Below are 27,159 nucleotides of genomic sequence, written 5' to 3'. Positions count from 1 at the left end.
TCACCCTGTCCTGCATCTCCAAGAAACAGCAAGGCTGAGCCAGTAGGGAGGACAGGCTAGGTGGAGAAACTACAGGAGCAAAGGGTCAGAGGCTGGAGTCTGCTTTCTGAAGCCTAGGGGAGGGGTGAGTAGGAGAGTGAAAGGTGAGGCAGGGCTTGAATACCTGGTCAGGACATCCGCATGTAGCTCTGAAATGTATGGAGACGCCCCAGTCATTAGAACCTGATTCTCTTCTCCCCTCCCCCTCCCCCTCCCTCCGCTTTCTCCCTCTCTCTCTCCTGGAGCCTCCCTTTCTTTGCAGAAATGTATTTTTTCAATGTAAATTAGTATATATATATATACACACTTACATATATATGATTTATAAAAGTTATATATATATATATATATATATATATATATATATATAAAACTTTAAAAAGAAACCCAAAAAACTCAAGTTAATGTCTCTAATCAAAGTCACACCTCCCTAGCCTCTCCACCTCACCCCCACCTCCCAGCAAATATTTCAGCTTGCCAAATGTATAGAGAAAGGATCTGTCTTCCGGTTTCCAGCTCACCATCACTTTGGCCCAGGAGGGCCTTTGGCACAGTCGGGCTCGTGAGCCACAGCCTCCCTGGCAGTCTGAGTCACAGAGTGCTGGAGAAGGGGCCTCAAGTCCCGGGGCAAAAGGCCAGACCCTCAGGACAAGACAGAGTGGGGTCCCTTCTCCACCCGCATAGTCCCAGTCCCCCCGCTCTGCTGAGAGGCGCAAATGAGCCTCATCTGTTAGAGCTGGTACTGTTGTTGTTTAGTTGCTCAGCTGTGTCCAGCTCTTTGCAACCCCATGGATGATAGCCTACCAGGGATTTTCCAGGCGAGAATACTGCAGTGGGTTGCCGTGCCCTCCTCCAGGGGATCTTCCCAACCCGGGGATCAAACTCGTGTCTCCTGCAGCGGCAGGCACTGGCAGGCAGATTCTTGACCGCTGAGCCACAGGGAAGCACAGGAGAGGTGGAGGGGTCCTTTGATTTCCTGTGCAGGTGAGGCCAAGGGAGGAGAAGGGACTTGTCCAAGGTCAGGCGGTCAGAGCATATGACACAGCCCCGCCAATCAGGTATCTTTCTCTGCACTGGGTTCCTTCACGCTTAGGGATAAAGGGTCATCAGAGGAGAGAGATGGGCTGAGCCCAGGGGCTGGGGAGGTGATGGAGTTTCAGGCTGGGTCTCCAGGCTTTCTTCATCTGGCAGTGGCGGGGAGGAGCAGTATCATACCTCTAGGCATTAGTCTAGATCAGGCCAGCCTTGAATGGGGTCCTCATGATACCTCTAAGCAGGATGGATGGGTGAGTGGGAGGGAGCAAGGGTGGGGGGAAAAAGAGGCTTAGCTGGCCTGGGGAAGCCAAGAGAAAGCTGACATGGGAGAGCCAGATTTCCACAGAAACTCTGATCCAGGAGTCAAGGGTTCAGCGTCCAGGGTAAGGAGGCCACCGCCTCCTGCAGTGAGGTTAGCCATTCATTTCATTTACTCACTGAGTATTTGCTGAAGGTTTGTGTGCCTGGCCCTGTGCGAGGAAAGGGGAGAGGAAAAAATTGTAGCCAACCTGCTAGGTTTCAGGAGCTCACAACTCAGCAGCGAAGAGAACGTACGGGAATATCGGTAAAATATAAAGTTTGACCAGGACCAGGAGGGAAAATAGAGAGGGAGGGCTGTGAGGGTTGGGGTGGGAGAGAAAACTGACCAGGTGGGAGACGGGAAGGGTGTTACAGGCCCAGGGAGCACAGGGACAAATCCCGCGTGGTGGGTGAGACGGGGTCCTGCAGGGTCTTGCTCAGCTGGAACACAGTCCTAGGGACGGAAATACCATTTGGAAAGTGTGCTTGGAAGCAGCTCAGAGCAAGTCACTTTATTCTTTAGGCAGCAGGAGTCATCGAAGATTTTTGAGTGACCACGTGGCAATAAGCCTGGGAAGTCAGAAGAGTCGCCTTTTGAAATGCCCTTTTGCTTCTTTAGAGTTCAGCTTCTTTATCAGAAAACTGAGGGAGCTGGGCTAGATTAGAGAAGGCAAATCCCCAACACATGTAATATTACTTCCCCATCCATATCCATAACAGGCATCAACAGTCAATCCCTGCACTCTCTCTCACTGAACTCATTTTCAACTCCGAATCACCCAAGCCAGTCTCTATGGACTTGACCTAAAGGATGGCGCTGGGTAACCATCTCTCAGCACAGTCATGATGGGGATCCCAATTGCAATGAAGACAGCTGCACTTTACACCTTCTGGAGAGCTTTTGTCCTATCTTGCCTTCTGGTTGCTGTTACTGGTTGCGGAGAGACAAGAAGACTTGTACAAGGCTACTTGGCTTTCTGCAAAAGCCTCTCTCAGGCTTCCATCCCAGCACCAGGGGCTTGACCCCACTTCTCAGCTCAAGCCCACTGCCCTCCCAGCCCAGATGAAGGGGACTGATTTAGGGACACTGCCAGCCTTGCCACTGTCCCCAGAGCCGCTGGGACCTCTCTCCCAGCCCTGGCCGCAGTCCTGGTGGTCCTAGACACAGAGTTGAGGAGCTTCTGGAATTGCTGGCACAGGACAGACGCCTAGTTAGTTAGAAAAACATGTGGCTTACTCTTCCCTCTCCAGACCCCTCCAGCAGCCACCACCTTCTAATTCAATTTCCCTTGAAAAACAATGGTTTCAATGAAGGGGGAAACAAGATTTTCCAAAACTTCGTAAAGTTTTGCAAAATAATTACCCCCTAAACTGGCAGCCTCCCTCCCCTTCTTCCTTGCATAAACGCCTCTAGGACAGTTTCACAGACCTCAAATCCCAGCTGGATTTGCCTCTCACCTCCCCCAGAAGTTGCCCACCCCTGATCAGATCCTGGGCATCAGCTGGCCATGGGGCCCCTGGGAATCATTGTCCTCCTTCCTGTTTGCCCACCTCCTCTTTCAGTGAGGACCAGCCTGGGAAGAGAGGAAGGAGGAGGCCTGGCAGCCCCCCAGCCCTGGCCAGGGAAGAGGCCAACCCTTGGGGTAGGTCCCTGAGCTGGCTCCACCACCATGGTGCCCCAGCCTTTCCCACAGAAGGAAACTGGGTACCAGATGCGGGGAAGGAGTCTGCCGGAGGTCTCAGCTCGATGCAGCCGAGGACAGGGCCAAGACTGGACCCTGGACTCGGGGCTCTTCATCCCAGCTCCGTCGCTGGGAAGCTTTGGGTGGGCCTCTGTTGATGGGCCTGATGCCTGGGAGGCCTCCTGGGAATGCAGCCTTTTGGTTGGTCACCATCCCCTGGCTCCCTGCCAGCCCACTGTGCAAAGTACAGATTCTTCTTCCTGCTCCACTCCCACAGGGGAGTGGCCCAACTGCAGGTCACTAGGGGGCTGCCAGCCAGTGTCCACCCACCAGGGTCGGAAGTTTCTCTTTGCTGTGCCCTTTCCCCTTGCATGCCTCCTGCCCTCTTCTGATGCCCTCACCTGGGCACTGAGTGACCCCCATATGACCCTGAGCAGTGGGCCCCAGCTCCCATCCCAAGTTCCCCAATCACTGACCCACTTAAGCATCCCACGCTTGCACTGCCCAAGGTGTCCCCTTTCTAATACTCGCCCCAAGATGGTGCTCCCCAGAAAGGCTGTTCCCTGCTGGGGAATCCCACCAAGTGCCCTGTTTGGCTTACTTTCCCTTGACTCTGCTTCCCACCAACTCTCATCCCAAATCTCTTTTTCTACTTCTACTAATTCATACTAAGGTGTGACTGACTGATCAGCTTAGCTCTTCCAGAGGGAGGCTTGGTTCTGGGCTGAGATTCTGGGATGGGAAGAGCAGCTTTTGTTCTGAAGATGCAACAAGGTGCTGCAATGACAGACTTTGGTGCAGACTCATCTACCCCATGACCTTGGCTGGGTAGTAGCTTTAAGGAGCCAAATAGGAAGAGTCAACAGGCAGTGGGACAGCTGAAGATGACTTCTGCTTGCTACCTGCACTAACCTCAGCCTCCGGCTGAAATAACCTTAAAGGTGTCCAGCTGTGGATACAGTTTCCAAGATGGCCCCAGTGATCCTCCCTTTCTGATATTCACCCCCTGTGAAGTCCCCAGCCACACTGGGCAGGGATGACTTGTGTAGCCAATAGCCTATTGGAGAAATGATGGAGTATGACTTCTGAGCCTCGGTCATAAAAGACATTGCTGCCAAAGAATTGATGCTTTTGAACTGTGGTGTTGGAGAAGACTCTTGAGAGTCCCTTGGACTGCAAGGAGATCCAACCAGTCCATCCTAAAGGAAATCAGTCCTGAATATTCTTTGGAAGGACTGATGCTGAAGCTGAAACTCCAATACTTTGGCCACCTGATGCGAAGAACTGACTCACTGGAAAAGACCCAGGTGCTGGGAAAGATTGAAGGCGGGATGACAGAGGATGAAATGGTTGGATGGCATCACTGACTCGATGGACATGAGTTTGAGTTAACTCCGGGAGCTGGTGATGGACAGGGAGGTCTGATGTGCTGCAATCCATGGGGTTGCAGAGTCGTGAACTGAACTGAACTTCTGTTTTAACTCTCTAGGATCACTGAGCAAAGCTGGCTGCCATATCGTGAGGATACTCAAGCAACCATGGAGAGACCCACATGAGAAGCCCTGCCAAAAGCCTGCACGAATTTGCCAGTCATGTGATTGAGTCATCTTGGGAGGAGATCCTCCAGCCCCAGTCAAGCCTTCAGGTCAATGTAGCCCAATCCGACATATGATTGCAACCTCATGAGAGACCCTGAACCAGAAATGCCAGCTGAACTGCTCTCCCATTCCTGACCCATAGAAATTGCAACATAATAAAAGTTGATTATTTTAAGCTACTAAGTTTTGGGTAATAGTTTATATCATAAAAAATAATATGCCAACCAAACCTCAGCCACCAGAACCCACCTGCAGCCTCTCACTGGAGCCATTTGCACAGCTTTGTAAGAAAAAGTATTGAAACTTGGAAACAGGCAAATAGAGGGCAACCTGTCTTTTCAAAGACATGTTGGAGCACTATATAACTGACCCACCAAGGGTATTTAATTATCTGGAGGATTTAACTTTGACCAGTTGGCACATGCTATTAAAAGGCATGACTTCAGAAGTTATACGTTAACTGATAGATTTCTCTCTAGTGGGAAACACCCAAAGGTTACAGATTTTTGGTCCTTTAGGACATTAACGAGTTTTGTATTTAACTGAGCTATTTTATTCCGATGTTCTTTCTCCAGTATCCTGTAACTGTCTTCCTCTTGTTCTCCCTTGAATCAGCATGACTGTCTTACTGGTTTTCTCATTCATGAGTTAAACAAACTTTTGATGTATGTTCAACCTATATTTGAATAAGAGTCATACTTCGTTTCTAAAACGTATACTCTGACAGCTTGCATACTACCAGGAATGAGGAACTCACTACTCACCCAGGAACCCAGAAATCTTAGCAGGTTAACAGCCCCTAGAACAGGTTGAGGAACTCTTCTTTATCCTTATGCGGCTTCCTAGGTGGCTCAGTGGTAAAGAATCCAACACAGGAGATGCAAGAGATGAGAGGTCATTCCCTGGGTCGGGAAGATCCTCTGGAGGAGGAAATGGCAACCCACTCCAGCATTCTTGCCTGGAAAATTCCATGGACAGAGGAGCCTGGCGGGCTACGGTCCATGGGGTTGCAAAGAGTCAGACAGGACTGAACACACACACACGTATAGCTACATCCTATACACCTGATTCTCCATTTGGTGAGAAACTCGGGTAGTAAGCCAAGCCCCTAATTCCCATGGCAGCCCTTTATATTTGGTCATTCCCCATGGTTCTGCACTATAGAATACGTATTTTGTATTCAGGAAAAGAAGTTATTAAAGAAAAAGAGACTGGTCTAAATTTTGCCTCTGTGAGTTGATGAAGTTTGTGGAGGAAGAGCCATTTACTGACGCTGCTCTGTGCCCGTGACTATGCAGCTAGAGGAAGGGGTCCACTGTGGCCCTCTCCCTAATCTCTTCTCCCCAGGCTTTGAGGGACTCTCACTAGGTAAGACCTTCCTGAGTCTTCCCTGGTTTCCTTTCACGGCCTGTGGCTTTGGGGGATGAAGGCCAGATTCCCACCATGACCCTCTGTACGGCCTGGTTCTGTCTGCACTCCCTCTTATCTCATACCCAGCTCCCCTTTGCCCTGTTCGCTCTAGGCACATTTTCCCTCGCTGAGGCTCACTATGTCCCTTTGCGCCCCCTGGACTTTGGTTATGCTGTCCTCTCTCCCTGCAATGCATCCTCCGTCTCCTCCTCACCTTGGCCATTGCCAGCCCCCATCGAGGCTCTCAGAGCCCCCGTCCCCCGCCTCTCCGCCAGCACACATTAGATAGCCACTAAACATTTGCTGGTGGGGTGATCTGATAGCGCTGGCCTCCCCTGAGGGACTACTGGTCACAGAATTCTGAGGACAACCTCTGCCTTGTCATATATTTTGTCCCCCAGGACTTGTGCCAGAACTGGCAAGCAGTGGACCCTCAGAACCCAAGGGGCCCTGGGCCTGGCACTGAGGAGGCACTGGGGAGAATATACTGAGCAAAGAAATAAAGGCTTCATCACAAGTGATGGCAGAACGTCAGGCTAATCCTAGATCTCGGGGCTCTCCGTCCAGTGTTCCTCCTGCAGCCCCGAGCGTGTGATGGGGGTGAAACTGATTCTCGTTCAAGCTGATGGAAATGCCTCGGCCTCTCACACACCCACGAGCCGTGACTCAGGTTCTATGAAGTACAATCAAATGCTCCCCTCTTCTATTTCTCTAAAGAGAGCAACTTGCCACAAGAGACCTCTTGACGCCTACTCACACCTCAGCTCTACCCAAGGTTTTCTTTATTTTAAAAAGGGTGTATATCACAATAGAGGTTAAATGCTCATTGAAAAAAAAAAAAAAAGCAAAATGCTACTGAAGTGTGGTGAGTTCGAGGTGGAAATCCTGCCAGCCCACTCCCAGAGTAACCACTGCTCACAGCTGGGTGCATCCCACCAGCGCAGGTAAGATAATCATAACGATCACAGCTTACACGGGGCTGACTCTGCACCGTGCTGCTGTACAAATGAAGTGTCACCAGCAACCCCATAAGCCCCAAGTGTTCGGTTTCCATTTCCATTTCACTGATGGGGAAACTGAAGCACACAGAGAGGGTGAGTAAGCTGCCCTAGGTCACACAGCCAGTAAGTGACGGAGCTGGGGTTGGATTCCAGGCGGCAGGCTAGAAAGTCCGGGTGCTTAATCCGGAGCCCTCTTGAATTTGTGCGGGTCCCTTATCCTGAGGTCTTCAGGCACAGCTGTTCGCGTGTGCAGTCTGGACTTGAAACGACTCTGCTCCTTCCTAGCTCTGTGACCTTGGGAGACCTGCTCCACCTCTCTGAGTCTCAGCTTCTCCTCTGTGGAAAGGGGACCACGGGAGCTCTACTCTTTGGATGGGTGTAAGGTAGTGGGTGGGTAACGTCAGAGCCCGAGGGCCCCACACCCAAGCTGGCGGTGGCACCTCAGCCCTGCCGGCCCAGCTGAGTCACCTGGGGTGGGTTTAAATGGTGCCCACCCCAGAACCTTAATGAAGTGTATGTTTTAAAGGACCCTGAGTGCAGCCAGAATTGAGCCTCACTGATGAATTCAAGCTTCTCAATTTAGAGGTGGGATAATGAAGACAGAGAAGCCAAGCCACTTGTCCAAGGTCACACAGCAAAGCAGTGGCACCAGAGCTGGGTCTCGGCATCCCTCGGCCCAGCAGGACTCTGACTCTGCTGAAGGTTGTTTTTTAAAAATTTATCTACTTATTTTTGGCTGTGCTGGGTCTTCGTTGCTGCACGGGCTTTCCTCTAGCTGCAGCAAGCGCGGGCTACTCTCTAGCTGTGGTGTGCCGGCTTCTCATTGCTATGCCTTCTTTTGTTGAGGAGCATGGGTTCCAGGCACGTGGGCTCAGTAGTTGCAGCTCCCAGACTCCAGAGCACAGTCTCAGTGGTGGTGGTGCTTGGGCTTAGTTGCTCCATGGCATGTGGGATCTTCCCGGACCAGGGATCAAACCCATGTCTCTTGCATTGCCAAGCAGATTCTTTACCACTGAGCCACCAGGGAGGCCCACTGTTCAAGGCTGACGCTAAATGAACTGATTGCAAGTGGTTGGTCGTGTACCGCCCACCCCCATCTCCCGCACCCACCCCTGGCTACAGCTGCTTAACCCCCAGCCTAGTTTCTTCTCCCGTTTGGCTGGTTCCTCTGAATTCAGAGGCAGAGGAAAACTCCACCAGGGGAAATGGTGGCAGGTGTGGGGTCACTTCGCCTGCGTCTGTGGTTTTGTCTTCCTCTTGCCTCTCGTGAGACGGGCTGGAGGGTAAAGGGAGCAGCGTTCCTTGTGGAGCCAAGAGGGGCCGGACTTCTGCAAAGATGTGGGGACGAGGGGGGCTGGGCACGAGGCTGCCACAGCCTGGGGGTCCCCTGGCCTGGGCCGCTGGGAGTGAGGCTGGGGACACATGGGGACACGTGGCTTGGTGCCTGACTGCCAGGCTCGAGTCACACCTCTTTCATTTTTTTAATTAATTAATTTCTTTTAATTGGAGGCTCATTACTTTACAATATTGTAGTGGTTTTTGTCACACATTGACATGAATCAGCCATAGGTGTACATGTGTTCCCCACCCTGAGCCCCCCTCCCACCTCCCTCCCCATCCCATCCCTCAGGGTCATCCCAGGGCCCCCGCCCTGAGCACCCTGTCTCATGCATCGAACCTGGACTATGATCTCTTTCATTTGCTGGAAGAGTGAGTGTCACCTTAAGCTGACCCCCACCAGTGGCACCCCCAACAAAATGAGGCTGGTGGTCGGATGGCCCTGACAGAATTAGATGAGAGCAGACATGCGGGGGCTTGGCAGGGGCTTTACTCAGGCCAAGGTAGCCCCTGTTGTTATCATGAGCACCTCTCGGGCCAGGCACATGCTTGCACCTCACTGGATGATGCTGGCCAAGTCCCTTCCTAGCCTTAAGCCTCAATTTTCTGCTCTGTAAAATGGGGAGAGGGTGGTTCCTACTCAGTTCTTGGGGATTGTTTTCTCACTGTCTTCAGAGGGTGTGGTCATCATGAGCAGACAAAGGTCAGGCATGACACCTGGATCTGATTCCCATTCTTTTGGCAAAGTCAAGGCCAGCGCTGCCAACTGTCCCCATGCAGGACAGGCTGGAGGGGGCACCTTCTCATGGGACGCCGCTTGGAGGCTCAGGCTGGCTTCTCCTGCCCTGGCTGTGTGCCATCGCCTGGACCTGCAGACTGGTGCTGAGACTCTTAAGGCCCCTGTTTGTTGTCTGACCCTACATGTCAGCCCTTGTGATGTGAAGTGACTTGTTCAGAGTCTCAACGGCAGGATACAGCCTGACCCTCAGGTCATGTGGCCCCAAGTCTGCGCACTTTGCTCCACTCTGTCCTGCTTTGCTAAAATCATGGGATCGCTACTCACTAGGCTCTTGGAAGTTTATGGAAACTGGTTGTGAGACAGGCTGGGATCTGGGACCCTTTTCTGCAATGCCTACACCTGGATGCGTCTCTCCTGGAGCAACAAAATACAAAGAAACTGCATGGGACTAAAAATAACTGCGTGCATGCACCGTGGGGACCAATTCTGGATCCAAACGATACAAAGAGACCAAAAACTCCAACTGCCACACTTTTTCAGGAGCCTGGAGCAAAAACAGGGTGTTGGGAGAAAAAACATGCCCCCTGCGCACACACCACCTACTGAGTGGGCAAACCGCCTAAGCCACCCCTCCAGTTTGACCCCTGGACACACCTCTATCCTTACCCTGTATAAGGAACAAGCTCGGGAAGTGAGCAAACAGGGGAACTTGTAGTTTGTTCTCGACCCCTGTTAGTTCTTGCTCCCCTGCTGTGGCGGTGGCCTGATAAGGCCTTGCCTGAATTTCTTGCTGGGCCTCTAGTCAATTTCTATTGATTGAAGAAAGCCAAGAACTCTGGTCGGTACAATTGGAAGCATTGGGATCAGGAGCCAAACTACAAGGGTTCAAATCCTGGCTCTGCCCTTTGCTGTGTGACATGAGGCAAGTTACTTACCCTCTCTGGGTGTGTTTTGCACTTGTAAAATAGGTTAACAACTTCCTTCCCGGGGGAGCAGTACGGAAAGGGAAAGGTTTAAGAGTGGGGAGAATAAATTTACAGTAGGGAAACCTGACAAATGCTACCTCAGCTAGTGGTCAAGGTCAACATCAACAGTGTAAGCCGTATGGATACTACGTGTCCTTTATACGATGAGATGGAAATGGCACTTTACCTACTTACATGGCCTTCCTTCCCAGATTCCGTAACGCCAGTCTGATCGTGAGAAAAACATTAGAGAAATTCCAACAGAGGGGCATTCTACAAAATACCTGACCAGAACTTCTCGAAACTGTCAGGAACATTAAAAAAAAAAAAAAAGAGGAAAGTCTGAAAATCTGTCAGAACCAAGAGAAGCCTCGGGAAACATTACAGCTAAATATAATGTGGTGTCCTAGGTGGGATCCTGCAAAAGAAAAAGGACAGTAGGCAAAAATGGTGGGAATCTGAATAAAGTATGGATATTAATTGATAGTATCAATTTGTTAGATGTAACATTGTTAAGGCACCAAATGAACATCAGATGTTAACAACAGGGAAACGGAGCGTATGTGTAGGGCACATGGGAACTCTGCACTAGCCTCTCAATTTTTCTGTAAATCTGAAACTGTCCTAAAAACTAAAGCTGACTTTAAAATAGGATTAATAACAGTTCCTACCTCATGGGGTTGTTGGAAGGATAAAATGAGCAAATGCTTGGAACTTCTTTGAATAGTACCCCATACATACGTAGCCCTCAAGAAGTGCCAGTCAATTTATTATTATCATCATTGCCTTGGTATGGGGGACACCAGACATCAAAACCTGAGGGGGATAGATCAGCTCATCGTGTCAGCTGAGGTTTTCTCCCCACCTCCAGGGAAAACCATTTCTCCTGTGATCCTGAGAAGGCAGGTCAGGTGATGCCTCATCCTGGCCTGTTCAGCTGGGGGTGCCCTCCGGGGCCCAGGATGAGCCAAGGAGCTGGTGAAGCCACGTGTGGAGTGGGTATGGCCCAGGCTCAGAGCTGGCCAGCCTGATGAACCCAGCTCCATCCCTGCCAGCTGGTGACCTTGAGCACTCCACTTACCCATCCATAAAATGGGGGTATTTGGCTCAACCTCATATGGCTTGAGTGCCCAGTAACAGGAATAGGTCAGGGGCATCCTGAACTGAAACAATGCCCTTGACAATCCATTGCTCAGCATCCCCACACCTAGTCCAGCAGAACTGCCCTTCTCCCGGCCTCCAGCTGTTTCTTGTCCCCATCGCAGGGGCCAAGATTGGGCTCTGAGCCCAGGTAACCCCAGAACTGAGGGGCAGTGGTTCTTCCGGTCCGATAGGCGGCAAGTCAGGAGAGGGAACGGCCTGATTGGCTGCTGCGTCTCCTCAGAGGAAAAGGGTGGAGGGGGATTGCCAGGTGCGCCCACCATCTTCACACACCTGGAGCCAGGCAGCGGTGGGTGTGAGGGGGAGCTGCATGGGATGGAGAGCCCCCATCTCCTGCCTCTGGAGACGCCAGAGCCCAGCTTCCTACCTCTTTCTCAGCACACCACAGCTCCTGCAACTGAACCATTAGTAACCCTGTTTTTCAGGGCTTGAAGTCCATTTGGTCTTCCATAGTCAATTCATGAGCTTCCCTGGTGGCTCAGCTGGTAAAGAATCCGCCTGCAATGTGGGAGACCTGGGTTCAACCCCTGGGTTGGGAAGATCCCCTGGAGAAGAGAACGGCTACCCACTCCAGGATTCATTGCCTAGGACTCCTCAGCCTTGATCCCAGCCACAGACCAAGCCCGGATTACTGACACACCAGGGCCGGCCACACACCATGCTCTGACCCTGGTCTCAGATGGACCCATAACCACAGCCACAGCATCCTGACCCCAAGCAGCCATGTCAGAGACACAGATGTGAGTTCTGGAAGAGCACAGGCCATTCCATCCCTGAGACTGGGCCAGAGGGGTCACCCCCAAAGGTGAAGGCCATCCACAAGTCTCCAGGACAACCTGGATACACGCCACAAAGCCACCGCCGGCCCTCGGGAGACATGGTTGTAACTGGGCCCTGCACCAACCGCTGTGTGACCCTGGACGTGTCCCATCTTCCTTGGCCTCAATTTCCACTCTGCCCTACTTTTCCCCAGGGAGGCATAGATAATCTTTGAGGCCTTCTCAGCTCTGAAGGTTAGTGATTCAGGAGACACAAAATGCTATTGTGGGCCTGCTTCTAGACTTTTCCCAGCTCTCAGTTCCCTAGTCTGACTCCCCTCCACTCTTAACTTCCTGGCCTCAGTCTCACAGCCCAGTGGTTAGAAACAGCCCTCAGGGCCGCAGAGACCTGGCCTCAAGACACAATCACCACATCCTAGCTGGGAGGTGTGGGGGGGAACCTCAGCCAATTTCCTAGCCTCTCAGAGCCTCAGTCTGCTCATCTGTGAGATGGGGATTTTGGGGTCCTGGGAAGACTCGTGCAGGAGAAGTGTGAGAAGACTTTGGCACAGAGTCTAGCAAGTGGAAAGGCTCAGCAGGTCAGAGCTGAACAGGCTACCTTTGTGTGGGCTTCCTGGGCTTCCCTCAGCTCAGCGGTGACGAATTACGGTGGTGCCCTTTTCTTCCCTTTCTCAGGGGGGAAGAAGGCCTAAAGAGGGCAAGCTCCCTGCCAACACAATGGGGGCACCAGAGCCCCAGGTCCCCCCACCTTTATTCTTCTCTGCATGGAAGCCACCAGAATCCACTGTCACCCTCTCTGAGCCTCAGTTTACTCCTCTGTAAGAGGAGAGAGAGGGGCCAGGGGGACAACCCCCAAACCCACACAGCATTGCCTGCCCAGCTACTGAAGGGGCAGGAGTGTGCTGGCGTGGGAGGTCACGGCTGGATGGCAGGCTTTGAGAAACCTCTGGAATGAGGGTTTAAAAGTTTGGGGATCATTTTTGCTACAAGGGCCCCGCTTCTGCCCTCCTTTCTTTTCATGACTTTTCACCAACTGTTTCTTCCCTTAATCCAAACCATTGTTTTTCCAGGGTGAGATTTAAATCAAAGCCACATGGCTCCCCCAATGCACACCCCCTTGCCGAATGGAATCGTGATCTGGAGGAACAATAATCACCCTGCTGAAGGGGATTCTGAACTCTCCATGGGGAGCACCAGGCAATGGGAAGATCTGGGGGGCTTCGAGTTGGCCTGATTAGGGTGAGCACAGAAGTTTCTAGGCCCGATGTGGCTCAGACCCAGAATCACGGAGGGACCACAGTTCTGCCATTAAGAAGATGAGCCCTTTCCTGAGTCCGAGGCCTCCATCTCTTTAGCTGTGAGTGTATGAGATGGTGCCCAGCCCCTGAGGCCCCTTTTGGAGAGGGGAGGTTCACAAGGTCAGCCCTGCAAGGCTTGGCCATTTATAGGCGACTTGAAGAGTGACAGCAACGTGGCCTAGTGGGTAAGACATCTGGATATGGAATCTGGTTCATGTCTGATGCTCAGCTGCTTGCTGTGCGACCCTGGACAAGTTCCTTAACTTCCCTGAGCTTCCGTTTCTTCATCAGTAGAATGGGGTGCTTGCCAGACCTTTCTGTTGGTGAAGTGCCAAGTACCTGCTGCAGGGTACAGCTCACAACAGCAGTTCAGGGAGGCGCAGAAGTGAAAGGGAGTCTCACAGAGGAAGAGGAGAGACTCCAGGCATGGTATCAGGGGAGGGCAGGGGGTGCAGACAGCAGGCAGGGTGGGGCCGGGGAGGCAGGGGAATCTAGGCACCTGGCTCCTGACAGAGTGAAGGCCCGGGAGGGGAGGCTCACAGGACTCTGGAGGGGGCAGGCTGTTTGTTCCATGCGGGTGGTGCAGGTGGGGAGCATGGGAGGGGGTCTGTGAGGGGGGTTGGGGGGAGGCGGAGGCCTAGCCAGTCCCCAGGGGCCGCTCTCCAGGGGCTTCCCCAGGCCTGGCCTCAGTTTTGCATAGTCTGGCTCTCCCAGGTGGGCCCATTACTTGGAGTCTCAGGGGAAGGGCGAGGTCAGGAGAATAAGGGGCACCCACCCACCCCACCCCCCACACAAAGAACTAACCACATAAGGCCTGGACACCTGTGGGCTGAGCACACTCGTACACATGGGCCCATGCGTCCAGGCACACAGACTAAGACCTACATGCAAATATACACACGCTAGACCCGTATGCAAAACCTAGACCCAGACAGGCCCATGCCCAGACCCACATTTCCACAATGGTTCAAACCCACATACAGGAGTGAGCATGCAGGCCCACACACAGACACACGCATGTGCACACACACGCGTGCTGAGAGAAGGCAGCTCTCTCTCTAACCCGGTATTCCCTCTGCCAACGCAAGCGGGTCACCCTCCACGTAGCAGGTGCTGCGACAGGCCCTGGACGCAGAGACCAGCCCCCACTCCTGGAACTCACAGGCTAGTGAGAAACCAGTCAGTTGAAGTAAGGGTCGCTCTTCACACAGTCAGGTGATTGTGTTCATTTAATCTTCACAATGGCCTTCTGGAGTCGGGGTATCTGCCCGAAGGAAACGGAGGTCTGGAGGGGGTGTGGCCTGCCCGAGGAAGGCCTTGGGGAGGTTGAAGAGGCCCTCTGCTTCCTCACTGTGACCTCGATACAGACCAGAGAGGCGCTCGGGACACACCCCACCAGCGGGGTGGCATTGGGCCTGCAGGGGGCCCCCCCGCCAGCCACTGCTATTAAAACTGTGGGCTTTCAACCACCCACTCTCTCCCCACTCCGTCTGCTCCTGCTGGAAGAAATGATTTCGCCCATTTTACAGAAGAGGACACAGAGTCCCTGAGAGGACCAGTGGCCTTAGAAGGTGGGTCCCGTGTGCCAGACCAAAACGATTCCTGCTCACCTGAGGGCTCCAGTTGCCTCAGACCCCCTGGTTGGCCAAGGGCTCCTCCCTGACCCTGGCTGGACATAGCGCAGGCACAGGGGTGGGATAGGTTGGCAGGCCAGCCCCTAACCACCAGGCAGCCCAGCCTGTGAGCTTCTGGTTGCTTTCCAAATTCCCTAGAGAGGTGCCACCAGGCTTCCTGAGTATTAGGACAAGAGTGAGCAGACATTTGGGGCTCAGATACTGTCCCCCACTTTTCCCGGCAAGAGGAAGGTGTGGGGGACATCCTTTCATTCAGCTCCTGACTCAGTGATGCATCCTTTCTGGGATCCCTTGGGGCTGGACCCCACGTGCAGGCCAAGGTCGGTGCAAGAGGGGAAGGCTGTAGCCTCACCTGAGCCTTCCATTAGAAGCCTTTGCAAACCACCCTCCAGGGCACACGTGCCCTGGAGCCACTCGAAATCTGTCCCACAGCCTCTCTGCCATCTGATCAGTTAGAGGAATCTTATAAAATGCAGATTCCTGGGCACTTTCCCAATCCGCGGAATCGTAGTCTCAGGGCTGGAGGCCTAGAATCGGTAGTTTTGCAAAGCCTAGAGCTCTGGCTGAGAACCCCTGGCCCTGGGCCCCTGCTGACTGCTACTTGTTATGTTTGTGATTCTAGCTGGGTGTCGTCTTATTTCATCCTGGGTCCCTCCAAAGGATGCTCAATAAATGTGTGATGGTGCCATCAGTGGGCTGCCCAGGGTTGTAGGCCCCTGGAGGGGTGTAGCTGAGGTCTCCACTGGTGGCCATGGGCAAGTCACCGCCTCTCTGGGCCTTGGCTCTGCTAGTCTCTAAGGGCTGACTCTTTCTGAGCCACTGCTGGCCCACAAGGGCCGTCTGAACACCAGGAGGAGATGTTCCTCCCAGCCTGGGAGGGACTCAGACGGACTGCCCAGGCCTCTCTGGATTTCCCCCCTTTATCTTCTGAAAAAGGAGCCCAAGCCAAGGGGGCGCCCTGAGCTAACCTGATCTCTGCGTCCTTCCTAACCTAAGTGGGGGAGAAACCTTTGTCAGCCCCTGAGCCCCCAGCCTGGGCCTGAGCACTGAGCCGGAGAGGGGGAAGGACCCCCACCCCTCCTCCCCCCGCGTGGGGAGGCCGAGATGGTGGGCGAGGAGCAGGTGCAGAGGTTTCCACTTCTTAGAATTCCTGCGAGGCCTGGGGGGTGAGCTCACTTACGGGAAAGGGGGATGGGGGGTCGCTCTTCTCACCCGGCCTGGCTCGGGGGTGGGGGGGGGCAGCAAGTGCGTCAGCAGCCCCGGCTCCTGGCCTGCCTCCGGAAACGCCGCCCGGGGCTCAGTCACGAACCGGGCGGGTGGCGGGGGGGCAGCTGGAGCTCAAGGAGGGGAGTCAGGTGACTTGCAAGGAAGCTTGACTGGGGGCCGGGAGGCTGCACCGGGGTGCAGGGGGAGGTCAACTTCCCCCTTCCCGGGCCTGTACCCCCACGCCAATTGCCTGGCGGGATGTCTCTCCAGCTGTCTGTCTGTCCACTGTTCCCTGCCCCCACCACGCCACCGTCCCACCACGAGCTCTGGACCTCTGCTGGGTTCCCCTGGTGCCCATGAGGCCTTGCGTTCCCAGCAACCACCAGTCTTGGGGTGCAGGGTGGGAGGGAGTCGCTTTGGGCCAGGGTCCCGCGGAGTGGAGGGGTGAAGACCCCAGCCCAGGGCCCGAGGGCAGGAGAACCCTGCCTCCCGACCTCCCATCCCCCACTCCTCTGCAGCTATTTAAAGCAAGTGGTGGCCGTGGGAAACTTCTTCAGATGTGTGGTTTCGTCTTCTTCAGCACAGGGACCGGGCGTCTGCTCTCTCGGTCTGGTGACTCATCCTGAGTGAGAAAAGCCTTTTTGTTGTTTGGCGCTCGCTCGAGGCTCTCTGGTCTGAGAACCTGGCCCGATGGGGCCTTCTCTCGCTGGGACTCCTGGAAGGTCCTGGAAGTGCCCCGAGCTGCCCCTTTGTCCTGTTGTCACCAGACTCAGGAAGCCCAAGGGCTGAAATGCTCAGCTGCGGTTGGGGGGTTGCCTGGCTGGGAGGGTGCCCATCCTCAAGACTCATCACAGCCACCACCTCCTCCAAGAAGCTGCCCCCGAGACCTCTGAAACCTCAACCAGTCTCCCCATTAGTGACTCGGGCCTCTGCCCTCAGTCTTCTCATCTCTGAAATGGGCCCATTGAGTCCAAGCTTGGATCCTGCGGGAAAATTAACTGCAGAATCTGTAGCATGGTGTCTAGCATGCAGCAGGTGCTCCGTGGACAGGGTTTATGGTTAGGGAGAGTTGCTAACGTTGGGTGCTTCTGTTACCTGAGTGATTGCATTTAATTTTCCCAGCAACCCCAGGAAGTCCTTTCCTGTCAATAGTATTATCTCGTTTTACAGAGGAAGAAACTGAGGCATAGGGAGTTGAGTTATTTCCTCATTGTCTCACATCTCGTAAGTGCAAAGTGAGATTCAAACCTATGTGATGTGGCCCCAGAACCCAAGCGGGTAACACTGGGCCAGCCTGTCTCAGGAGCTTGGCACCTCGTGGCTGCTGAAAAGCTGGATTCCAGGGACTTCCCCTGTGGCCCACTGGTTAAGAATCTGCCTTTCAATGCAGGGGATGTGGGTTCTATCCCCAGTCAGGGAACTAAGATCTCACACACTGCAGAGCAATGCCTGAGCAACTCGTACACTCTGGAGCCTGTGTGCCACAACTAAGACCCTACAGCCAAATAAATCAATAAATATGCCAAAAAAAAAAAAAGGATCTGGACCCCAGGAACTATGGAGAGCACGCCCCTTCTGCTCAGAATCTTTGCATATGCAGTTTTCCTCTGCCTGAGCACTGCCTGCCCCCCAACTACCACTTGCCTGACCCTATCCTCCTCAAACTTGAGACCTGAGCTTGAAGGTCACTTCCTCCTGGAGCCTTCCAGGATTGGCTCTGTACATGCCCTCACAATGCCCTCATGCTCTGCATGTTCATCGTAATTGCTTAAATCATGGTTTGCACAATTTTCTGCCTGGGTGTCTGTCCAGACCGTGACTGTCCCCAGGGTAGGGACGAGTCTGGCTCCTCATGGCTGCAACCCCAGGCGGGCACAGTACCTGGCACATGGTAGGTTTTCAAGGCTGTGGACTGAATAAGTGCCACCAAGGCAGCCAGAGGCTGGGAGAAGTGTGGAGCAGCAGTCACTCGGAAAGTTTTCCAGGAACTTCCCCTCTCGCCTTTGGTGACCTCTGGGAAAGGCAGGCCCTGGGACCTGCTGCTCAGGGAGGGTTTAGGGGTGACAGGAGGGTCCCAGAGGGGTCAGGCAGAGGACCACTTTCCACAGACAGCAAGTGGCCAGCCCTCTGTAGCTGTGGAAGCCCTGGCTATTTGCTTACTACGACCCTGGAGCTTCGTGAGGAGTAAAAGGGAAGGAGGGTGTCCTGTATGCCCGCTCTGGTAGCAGCTGAGGTCCCATGAGATAGGAGCACTCAGCTCTATCCCTGGGGGCCCAGAGGGCCCGGGCTGATGGTGCTCAGCCCAGGTAGGGTTGGGGACAGAGAGAAGTTCCAGGCCAGAGAGGAGCACCCGGTCTTGGATCCCTGGAAAATGGAGGGGCTGGGGGCCCCTGAGAGATGGCTCTGAACTGTCCTGGTGGAAGAGGCAGTATTCCGGTCTGGTGATGTCTGGCAGGTGCCCTGGGTACTGCCACGAACACAGAAAGCTGTGGCCTCAGACCCAGACCCAGCAGCCATGCCAGCGGGGGACAGCTTATCTGACCACAGGAGTGCTGTGCCAGCAAAGGGGCCGTCTCTGTGCTCATGGAAGGGGGCATCGTCACACCAGCAGGGGCAAGGCTGTGATTATCGGGTAGAGCCCCACCAGCAGGGAGCAGGGGAGGAACGGAAGACGAACCATGGAAGAAGCCACGACCACCACCCACCTGGTAGGAACGGTGCAGAGGACCAGCAGGAGCCGCGAGGCGGACCCCAAATGCAGACGTTCCCTTTGGCATCAAATGCTGTGAATACCCCCGTGGGGGCCTGGGCCTTGGGAGCCCACCACCCAGCATCTCTGCTGGCTCCTTCCTGGGTTCTCCTGACTGCCTTGCTGGCCTCGTGAGCGGCAGCCTGGGCCCGTGGAGGCCCCAGGAGCACTCCCAGGAGGGACTCCGCAGGCAGGGTGCGGGAGGACGGTGGGAGAGAGGCCTGGCCCCCCGAACAGGCCAGGGAGGTGGGGAGGAGAGCGAGGCCATCCTGGACAGTGGGATCTGCCCTTTCCCCGCTCACCCTCACCCTGCCCGGAGCACAGATGAGAACACCGTGTCGTGGGGGTGGGAGGGGAGGCGGGGAGGGGTGGGGCAGGGAAGCCTGGAAGCTTGAAAGCTGAGGCACCAGGACTGGAAGCCCCAGACACAGGCCTCTCCACATGGGTGAGATCCACGCTATCCCTCAGATGCTGCTGGAGGGGGAGAGAGGAAAGATGGCGAGGGGTGCTATGAAACAGGGCCTGCGGGCTGGGGAAGGCTGGCCTCGCTCGCTTGGGCCTCAGTTTCCTGCATCTGTGAAGCCACGTGGCCTCCATCACCACCTGGGGCTCTCCTAGCTGGTGGGTCTCACGGGGTCAGAGCGGGGGATGGCACGTGGCCAGGACAGGCTGCTCCTCACTGAGGTTTGCACAGCTCCGTTACCCCAAAGGGAGACCGAGCTTGATTGGGAAGGCGAGCGCTGGCCGTTTGGGCTCAGCAGAGATGGGCAGAAGACTGTGTCCTCAGTGCCCACCGCCCTCCCCTGCCCGCCAGGCTGCTGAAACACAGAGAGCGCTGTCTTGCCTGAGGCCACAGCGGCCCACCTCACTCAGAAAGGCACAAATGGACTCAAACTCAGGCCCCCACTCCATCCACTCCAACTCCCCGCCCTGGTAGCATGAGGAGCAGCAAGAATCATGGGGGGTCTCCCCATGGCACAGAGAAAAAGACTGCGGCCCATCAAGGGCAAGGGACTCATCACAGGCGCCCACCCCTCCCCTCCCCCTCAAGGAGGCCAGTCCAGAGCAGAGTCCTGAATCCAGGGGTCCAAACATGTGGTCTCCTCACTACCACTGGAAACAAAAAAGGAAAAAGGATTTATCGAGGGCCCCAGAAATCAGCTCTGGTCTGTCTGGGGCTGCTCAGTTCTGGGTGCAGCTTCAACCACACCCTTGCCTTAAGGTTCAGCCCTGCCAGCCTCAGGGGCCCCGGGCACTCCCTGCTGCCACCCAAGCAGCCCCTAGGAAAGGCCTAGAGAGGCCTGGCCAGAGTTTAGTGCCAGGGCTCCATTAGGCCACAGCAAGGCCAAGAGCTGCCCCCTGGGCCCACCTAAGGAGGAGCCATCTGCAGTTCTTTCCCAGCCCTTTGCAGTTTGTAGAGCCAAGATTTCTCCTTGGAGGGCTCACTGCCTCACACCAGCCCAGAGGGTGAACACAAGGGAAGCCAGAAGCACCTGCTCAGTGGAAAAGCCACAGTTAACCTCAGCTCTTCTCTCCATGTTGGATTCAGGAGGCTGGGTCTTTTAGAGGCAGAAGAAAGTTCCCTGTGAATTCCTGATCGGCAGTTCAGGGAGGATTTGAGACAGTGGATTTGGGGTCAGTGGGGACAAGGAACACGTCCAGGATCACAAAGAAAGTTTGGGCTGAGTCAGCAGGGGAGATCCATCTGCTCTGGCTAGCACTGCCTCTGATCTGAGGTTGGAGCTGAGCTGACCAAGGCCTGGCTTGGGCATGGCGTCCAGATGGTCTGTGCAGGTGAGGTCAGGGACCTCTGTCCGTAGCTGCAGCTCGGAAGCCCACCTGATTCAGAGCCACCAGGCGAGGGAAATCCCAAGGTCAGACAGGAGTGGAAGTGTAATGCCCCCTCTTACCCGCTTACATACCCCCCGCCCTTTGCATATGACTGGGAACATCTGAGCTGGGGCTCTGGCTGGATTCTAGTCCAGCCCAGACATAAAATTTCCCCTGTGGTTTGGAATGGATCGCGCCATCATTTCCTGTGCCCCAAGGGAGGTGAGGGCAGGGCAGGGCAGAGGTCCGGAAAGGGAGCAGCCCCACCATCAGGTGCTGCAGAGCCGTGGCTGGAGGCGGTGGCGTGAGAGTCTGCCTCCAAGGGTCCAGTCCTGGGCAGACCGCAGGCTCACTGTGTGACTTCCAGCAACTTCCTCTCCTCTCTCCTCTAAAATATATGTCATTTGAATACTTCATTCTCCTGAAGAAACAGAAGAGACACAGGAGGGACTGAGGCAGGGGGTTTCGGGAAGGAGTACGGCTTTGAGTCGCAGAGATCTGAGATCAAATTCTGCTAGGCCACTTCTTTGCTGTGTGGCCTTGGGCAAGTAACTTGGCTTCTCTGAGCCTCCAACTCTGCATTCATAGAACTAATAATCACATGAGTTGAGCGTCTCCTTTCTGCTCCAGGGCCAGCTGATCACTCCAGACATGCCCAACTACGCAGAAGGTAGGGGCTCTTTTTAAATCTTGTGGGCAATGAGGGAATGAGGCTTGGTGGGCCAGAATCTGAACGCCAGCTATCTGACTCCAGATTCCACCGTCTTTGATGCCTGCCATACAAGAGGGATCATTGGGAAGATTAGAGGAGATAATCTGAGCAAAGTTCCTCACTTGTCCTTGTTGTTGTCGTTGTTGTTCAGTCACTCAGTTGTGTCCGACTCTTTGCGACTCCATGGAAAATTATCATCATCATTATTATTATTGCTTTCCTCTTGCTTCACTTTCCCTGGTTAATGCCAACACCACTTCCTAAGTCCACACGGCTTCCCACTGCTTGTCTCTGGGTGCCCCCCTGCCTTGATCTGGGACCCTCTCTCTGCCCTCTCTGTACCCCCAGCCCTCATGGCTGTGCCTGTCGCTGGGCAAGAGGCTGGGGGAGGGGGCCTCCTGCAGGCCTTCGCTCAGCCACCTGTCCAGGACCACACAGCGCTCTTGGCACGTGGAGACCCCAGCCCCATTCTCACTGCACGTTCTGTGTCAGCCATCTCCGGACCCTGGGTCCCTGGGGATGGCTGAGTAGATGGGCTGCTCTGACAGCCCCCTGAAGCAGGTTCTATCTGCAGGTGGAACAGTTGGTTGCCTACAGGAGATTGATTATCTAGCACAGGTGTCCCCAGCCTCTAGGATCTAATGCCTGATGATCTGAGGTGGAGCAGATATAATAAAAAGAGAAATAAAGTGCACACTAAATGTAATGTGCTTGAATCATTCCAAAACCATCCCCTGCTCCCCCCTCCCCACACCCCGTCCGTCTTCCACGAAATGAGTCCCTGGTGCCAAAAAGTTTGGGGACCGCCGCTTTAGAATATCTCGCCCTGAGGCCAGAATGTCCATTACTAGCCAGCCATCCTTTGGGGTCAGAACACATTCGGGGTGCCCTGGTAAATTCTCCCAGGAAACAGAGCAGCTGGGATACTTAAGAGGGAATGAGCCCGGGGAGGGGTCACAGAAAGGGCTCTGAGCAGGGGGTGAGGTGGTCTGCGGCCTGCTGGATCCTGCAGGCACCCCTAGGCTCTATGGTGAGAACTGGGGGTTGAAGTTTGGTAGAAAGGATAAAATTTCCCCCCAATTCTTCCCAGCACCCACCCCCTCAGCCGGCTGGTTTGCTCACTGAATGAGCACCGGCCAGTGGCCCAGTGCTGTGGGCACGTGTAGGCCCACCTGAATCCCGCCGTGTCACCGCAGAAGCACGCCCCACCTGAGCCCGGGGGGTGGCGGGGGTGAAACCCAGAGGGGTCGCGGTTGTCACCAGGAGGGAGACTGACGGGTGGTCTTCAGCTGTGAAGTCAGTTTTGGTTTTTCGGTTGAGAATCACACCCACATTCACAACCCGCGGGAAGGAAGATGCTTGGGGCCAGATTCTGTTTTCTGGAAACACCACAGGGTGGTGAAAAGGTTTTCCAGGCCCTGACCTCAAGGCCAACAGGCAAGATTTAATCGCTGAACCGGCATTAGGTATCTCCCACGATCTGGATCCTCGGGACGTCAGGAAGAGAGACACCCCTGGCCCAGAGGGCCCACCAGCCACAGAGAACACGACAGAATCTCCGTCAAGCACTGACTTGGCGCCAAACACTTCCCATGTATTTGCCTGTTTAGTCCTCACACCTGTGTCGTGACAGGTGCCGTGATGATCGCTTCCAGGGAAGCCAAGGCTCAGAGACGTCAAATGACAGCCGAGACCAAGACTGAAGCTCATGCTCGGAACCGCTCAGCTGCAGAGCCCCATGCCCCTAGGGCCCTCCTCCTCCCACACCCGCAGCACCTCGGGAGCACCGCCCTGCCAGGCAGGACCCCGTGTCGAGACAAAAAGAGACGGAAGAGGACCAGGAAGACTGCACAACTCTCGCCTTCAGTGGGGGTTCAGGAAATGTCTGTTGACCACTGATCCTGTTCACATAAAAACAAAACTGTGGGTGCATGTGCATAAAATTAATACTGGAATAACATGTACCCAAATGTTAATACTGAAGAGGATAAAGCATGAATTGCCTTTTTCTTTTCTGTGTGAATGTGCAAATTCTCCAAAGTCGCTACAGGAGGTTAGAAGAGAAACAATAAAAGGGAAATCAGATACCTAAGCCAGAGCTGTCTAACCCACTTGGGGCTTGAGGGTTTCGAGGAGAGGTGGTCTGGGCGGCTTGCAGACGACCAGAGGGCTCCCCAGTGAGGTGGCCACTTGGCTTCACACACAAGGGGACAGGGACCAGTGGCCAGCCTCCCAAGTCTGAGCATCTTGGGGTGGGATAGTTCGGCGGGGGGGTATGGGGGACACGACTGAGCGACTTCACTTTCACTTTTCACTTTCATGCATTGGTGAAGGAAATGGCAACCCACTCCAGTGTTCTTGCCTGGAGAATCCCAGGGACGGGGGAGCCTCATGGGCTGCCGTCTATGGGGTCACACAGAGTCAGACACGACTGAAGCGACTTAGCAGCAGCAGCAGCAGCATGGGGGGTAGTAGACAAGGAGGAGAATGTTAGGTCAACAGATCCTGGGTCCAGCTCCCCCTTTAGCTCAGGGTACCACGTGAGTCACGTCATTGACTATGTGAGCCTCAGTTTCCTTGTCTGCAAAATGGGGCTCCAGGGGCCTGGCATGAGGACTTGGTGAGATCTGTAAACAGACGATCTTCCAGCCCCCAGCACGTAGCCGGCACTCAGACTCCGGCAGTTCTTGGTTGTGAGTCTTTTCTCGCAGGCCCCAGTGGCCTTTGGGGAAAGCTCTGGCCCCCATCTGGGAGCTGGCTGGAGGAGTCCAGGGTCTAAGTCTCTGGCTAAAGGTGAAGGATCTGAGGTTCAGGGAGGGGAGGAGATAAAAACAGGACCGACTCCTCCCTCCACCACACCCAGCTGCCTCTTCCAAGCCTCAGTTCCAGGTGCAGCCGAGTGTGGGGCTTTGGTGCTTCTGAGGAGATCGGAGGTCCACTCCGTGTATCCTAACATCTTCCCATGCCAGGCCCCTCCCCTCCTCCCACCCGGCCGGGCCCAGGACCCGTGGAAACCAGGACTGACAAAGTTCTCCTTCTCACTCTCCTTCTGAGTCAGCCCCACGGCACCAAGGTGACTCAGAGAAGACAAAGCCCCACACCACACCCCGTCCATCCCTGAAGAGAAGAGCTTCGCCCCCCGGGGCTGGGTTTCCCAGCGTCTGCCCTACCCCACCTGTGTTTCTCAGGACTCCCTAGGAAGAGGAGGCTGGAGGGATGGAGAAGGAGAAAAAGGAGCCAGAGGGGAGCAGACCGAGGCCATGTCTTCCAAGCCTCTGCTACTTCCCGAGCCAGGAAGTCAGCGAGAGATCCGGGGCGCCCTGTTTCTTGACATTTGTTCAGCAGCTCGTTTGTTCAGCAAACATCTGTAAAGTGGCCACTTGGTGCCAGGCACTGGGCTGGGCTCGGGGGGTTAGAGATGAATCAGAGCTGGTGCCCTCTCCCCGGGGACTCCCAGGCTGCTGGAGGAGACAGCCGTGGAGACAAATAATTAAAGACATGAATGAAGCTCTTTGAGATAAAAATACACAGGATCTGTGAAGGAACACAGAGGGGCCACTGAGATGATAAACTTAGCAATTAACGTAAATGTAACTAGAGGGAGAACTCTTGTATCCCCTGGAGTGGGGTGGGTGGTGGGAGGTCAGGGTGGAGTGCCTGCTCTTGAGAGGTGCCCAAGGCCCCACCCTCTGTCTGGGCTCTTCCTGCCCACTGCTGCCTGCCCTCCACTCTTCCTCTGGGAAGCATTAGCCCTCTGAGATTTGGGACTGGGGAGAGGCCCCAGGGAATTCAGGAATCAGATTGGGATTCAAGGATCCATTTGTAGGCTTTGATCTGCATGCAACCCGCTTACTTTGTGGCTGTGTGCAAGTTACTTTGTCCCCTGAGCCTCAGTTTGCTCATCTGCCAAGTGGAGGCCTAGATTTGAAGATAACTATAATAGCTGATATTTGCAGAACATTTGCTGTGTACCAGGCATTGCACCAAATGCTTTGCATATGTTACCTCGTTCAGTCCTTACATCCGCACCATGAGGTAAGTACTATTAATAGAAGAAATCTCCTATCCAATGAGAGCAAAACTAGTGGTCTATTACTAGAAAAAAGAGAATATTTAAAGCAGGACACCTTACGATACATAAATAGACATTATATTAAACGTAACATCTGTGTACGTTATATTTTTTAGATACTCTTTTGCAGGAGGGCCAAGGCTCTTTGAGACCAAGGCCTCTGGCTAGAGTCCTACCTTGTTTTTCTTGCATAAAACAAACCTGTGCAGCAAAGTTGATGGTCCCCATTTGGGTTTCTTTCAAATGGAGTGAGATATCTTAGAGATAGTTGTCAAGCAATCTGTAAGCAGAATCCTTCTGGATTTTTAATAACCCCTCCCCCCAAGTTATAACCTACACCTAATTCAACATAAGTTTCTGATGGATTTTAACAATTGTTTTTTCTGATCTTTTATAATTGTCTTGTGAAGTCTCAGTCGTGTCGGACTCTCTGCAACCCTATGGACTGTAGCCTACAAGACTCCTCTGTCCATGGGATTTTCCAGGCAAGAGTACTGGAGTGGGTTGCTATTTCCTTCTCCAGGGGATCTTCCCAACCCAGGGATCGAACCCAGGTCTCCTGCACTGCAGGCAGACGCTTTAACCTCTGAGCCACCAGGGAAGCCCTAATTTGTAATTGTCTTGCCCACACTTAATTCAGTGTTTCTCTTCTTTTTTGGACAGTTCTCCTCTTTTGGATCTTTCTGGGGCCCTTTCTTAGTTTTCAGAGACACAGCAACTCTTTGTCCCACTCTCACTCACGTTGCATTGGTTTAACAGTTACAACTGGCAGCTCCTTCCTGAGCCAGCTGGAGGAGTTGATGGCATTGGAAAGAAGCCGCCAGCCTGGAACATTCAGAACGTTGTGACACTCACTAGCCTGCCTTTCAGAGGAAGGGAGAACGTTTATAAATCCAGAGAGTCCATCCGATGGCGGCCAATTAAGACCGTCTCTGCTGCTTTGTTCCCATTTTGCAGGTGAGGAAACTGGTGCATGAAGTCATTTCCCCAAGGCGACCCTCAGCAGGGAAGTGCTGGGGTTTGAAGGAGGCCTGGTCTGGCTCCATGCTCTGTATCCCTACAGTCGGCTGCCTCCTTAACACTCTGAGTCTCTATGAGCCTCTGGCTTCCCCACTAGAAGGACTATGTATATAGGTTGTTGTGATCTCCTACGCGGGATTTGAGGCATATTTAAAAGTCTTCAGGGACTTCCCAGGCAGTGCAGCGGTTGAGATTCTGTGCTTCCACTGTGAGGGGCGTGGGTTCGATCCCTGGTCAGGGAACTAGGATTCTGCATGCCATGAGGCACAGCCAAAAAATAAATAAAACTTAAAAACAAAAAATGTGGAGCACTGCGCCTGTATAAGGATGATGGTGTAAGGGGTAAGGGACCACGTCTCCCTCGGTTCCATGACCCCAAACCCAGGGCCCTCACGTATCTGTGGAGTTGGCTGGGAGCAGGTGATGGGGTGCCTTTCGTCTTTCCATGTGTCCCCGGGGACCTGCTCCAGAGCAGGCACAGGGGTCGGGTTCTGGGACAGAACAAGAAGGAGAAGCAGACGCCCTCGCTGCCCTCGGGGCTCAGTGTCTGGTGGGATCCTTCCAATGCCTTTCACGTCCAAGCCCGTTCGG

This window comes from Capricornis sumatraensis, chromosome 3, assembly GCF_032405125.1.
Source record: "Capricornis sumatraensis isolate serow.1 chromosome 3, serow.2, whole genome shotgun sequence".
Taxonomy (NCBI): domain Eukaryota; kingdom Metazoa; phylum Chordata; class Mammalia; order Artiodactyla; family Bovidae; genus Capricornis; species Capricornis sumatraensis.
Note: the sequence above shows the minus strand (reverse complement) of the source record.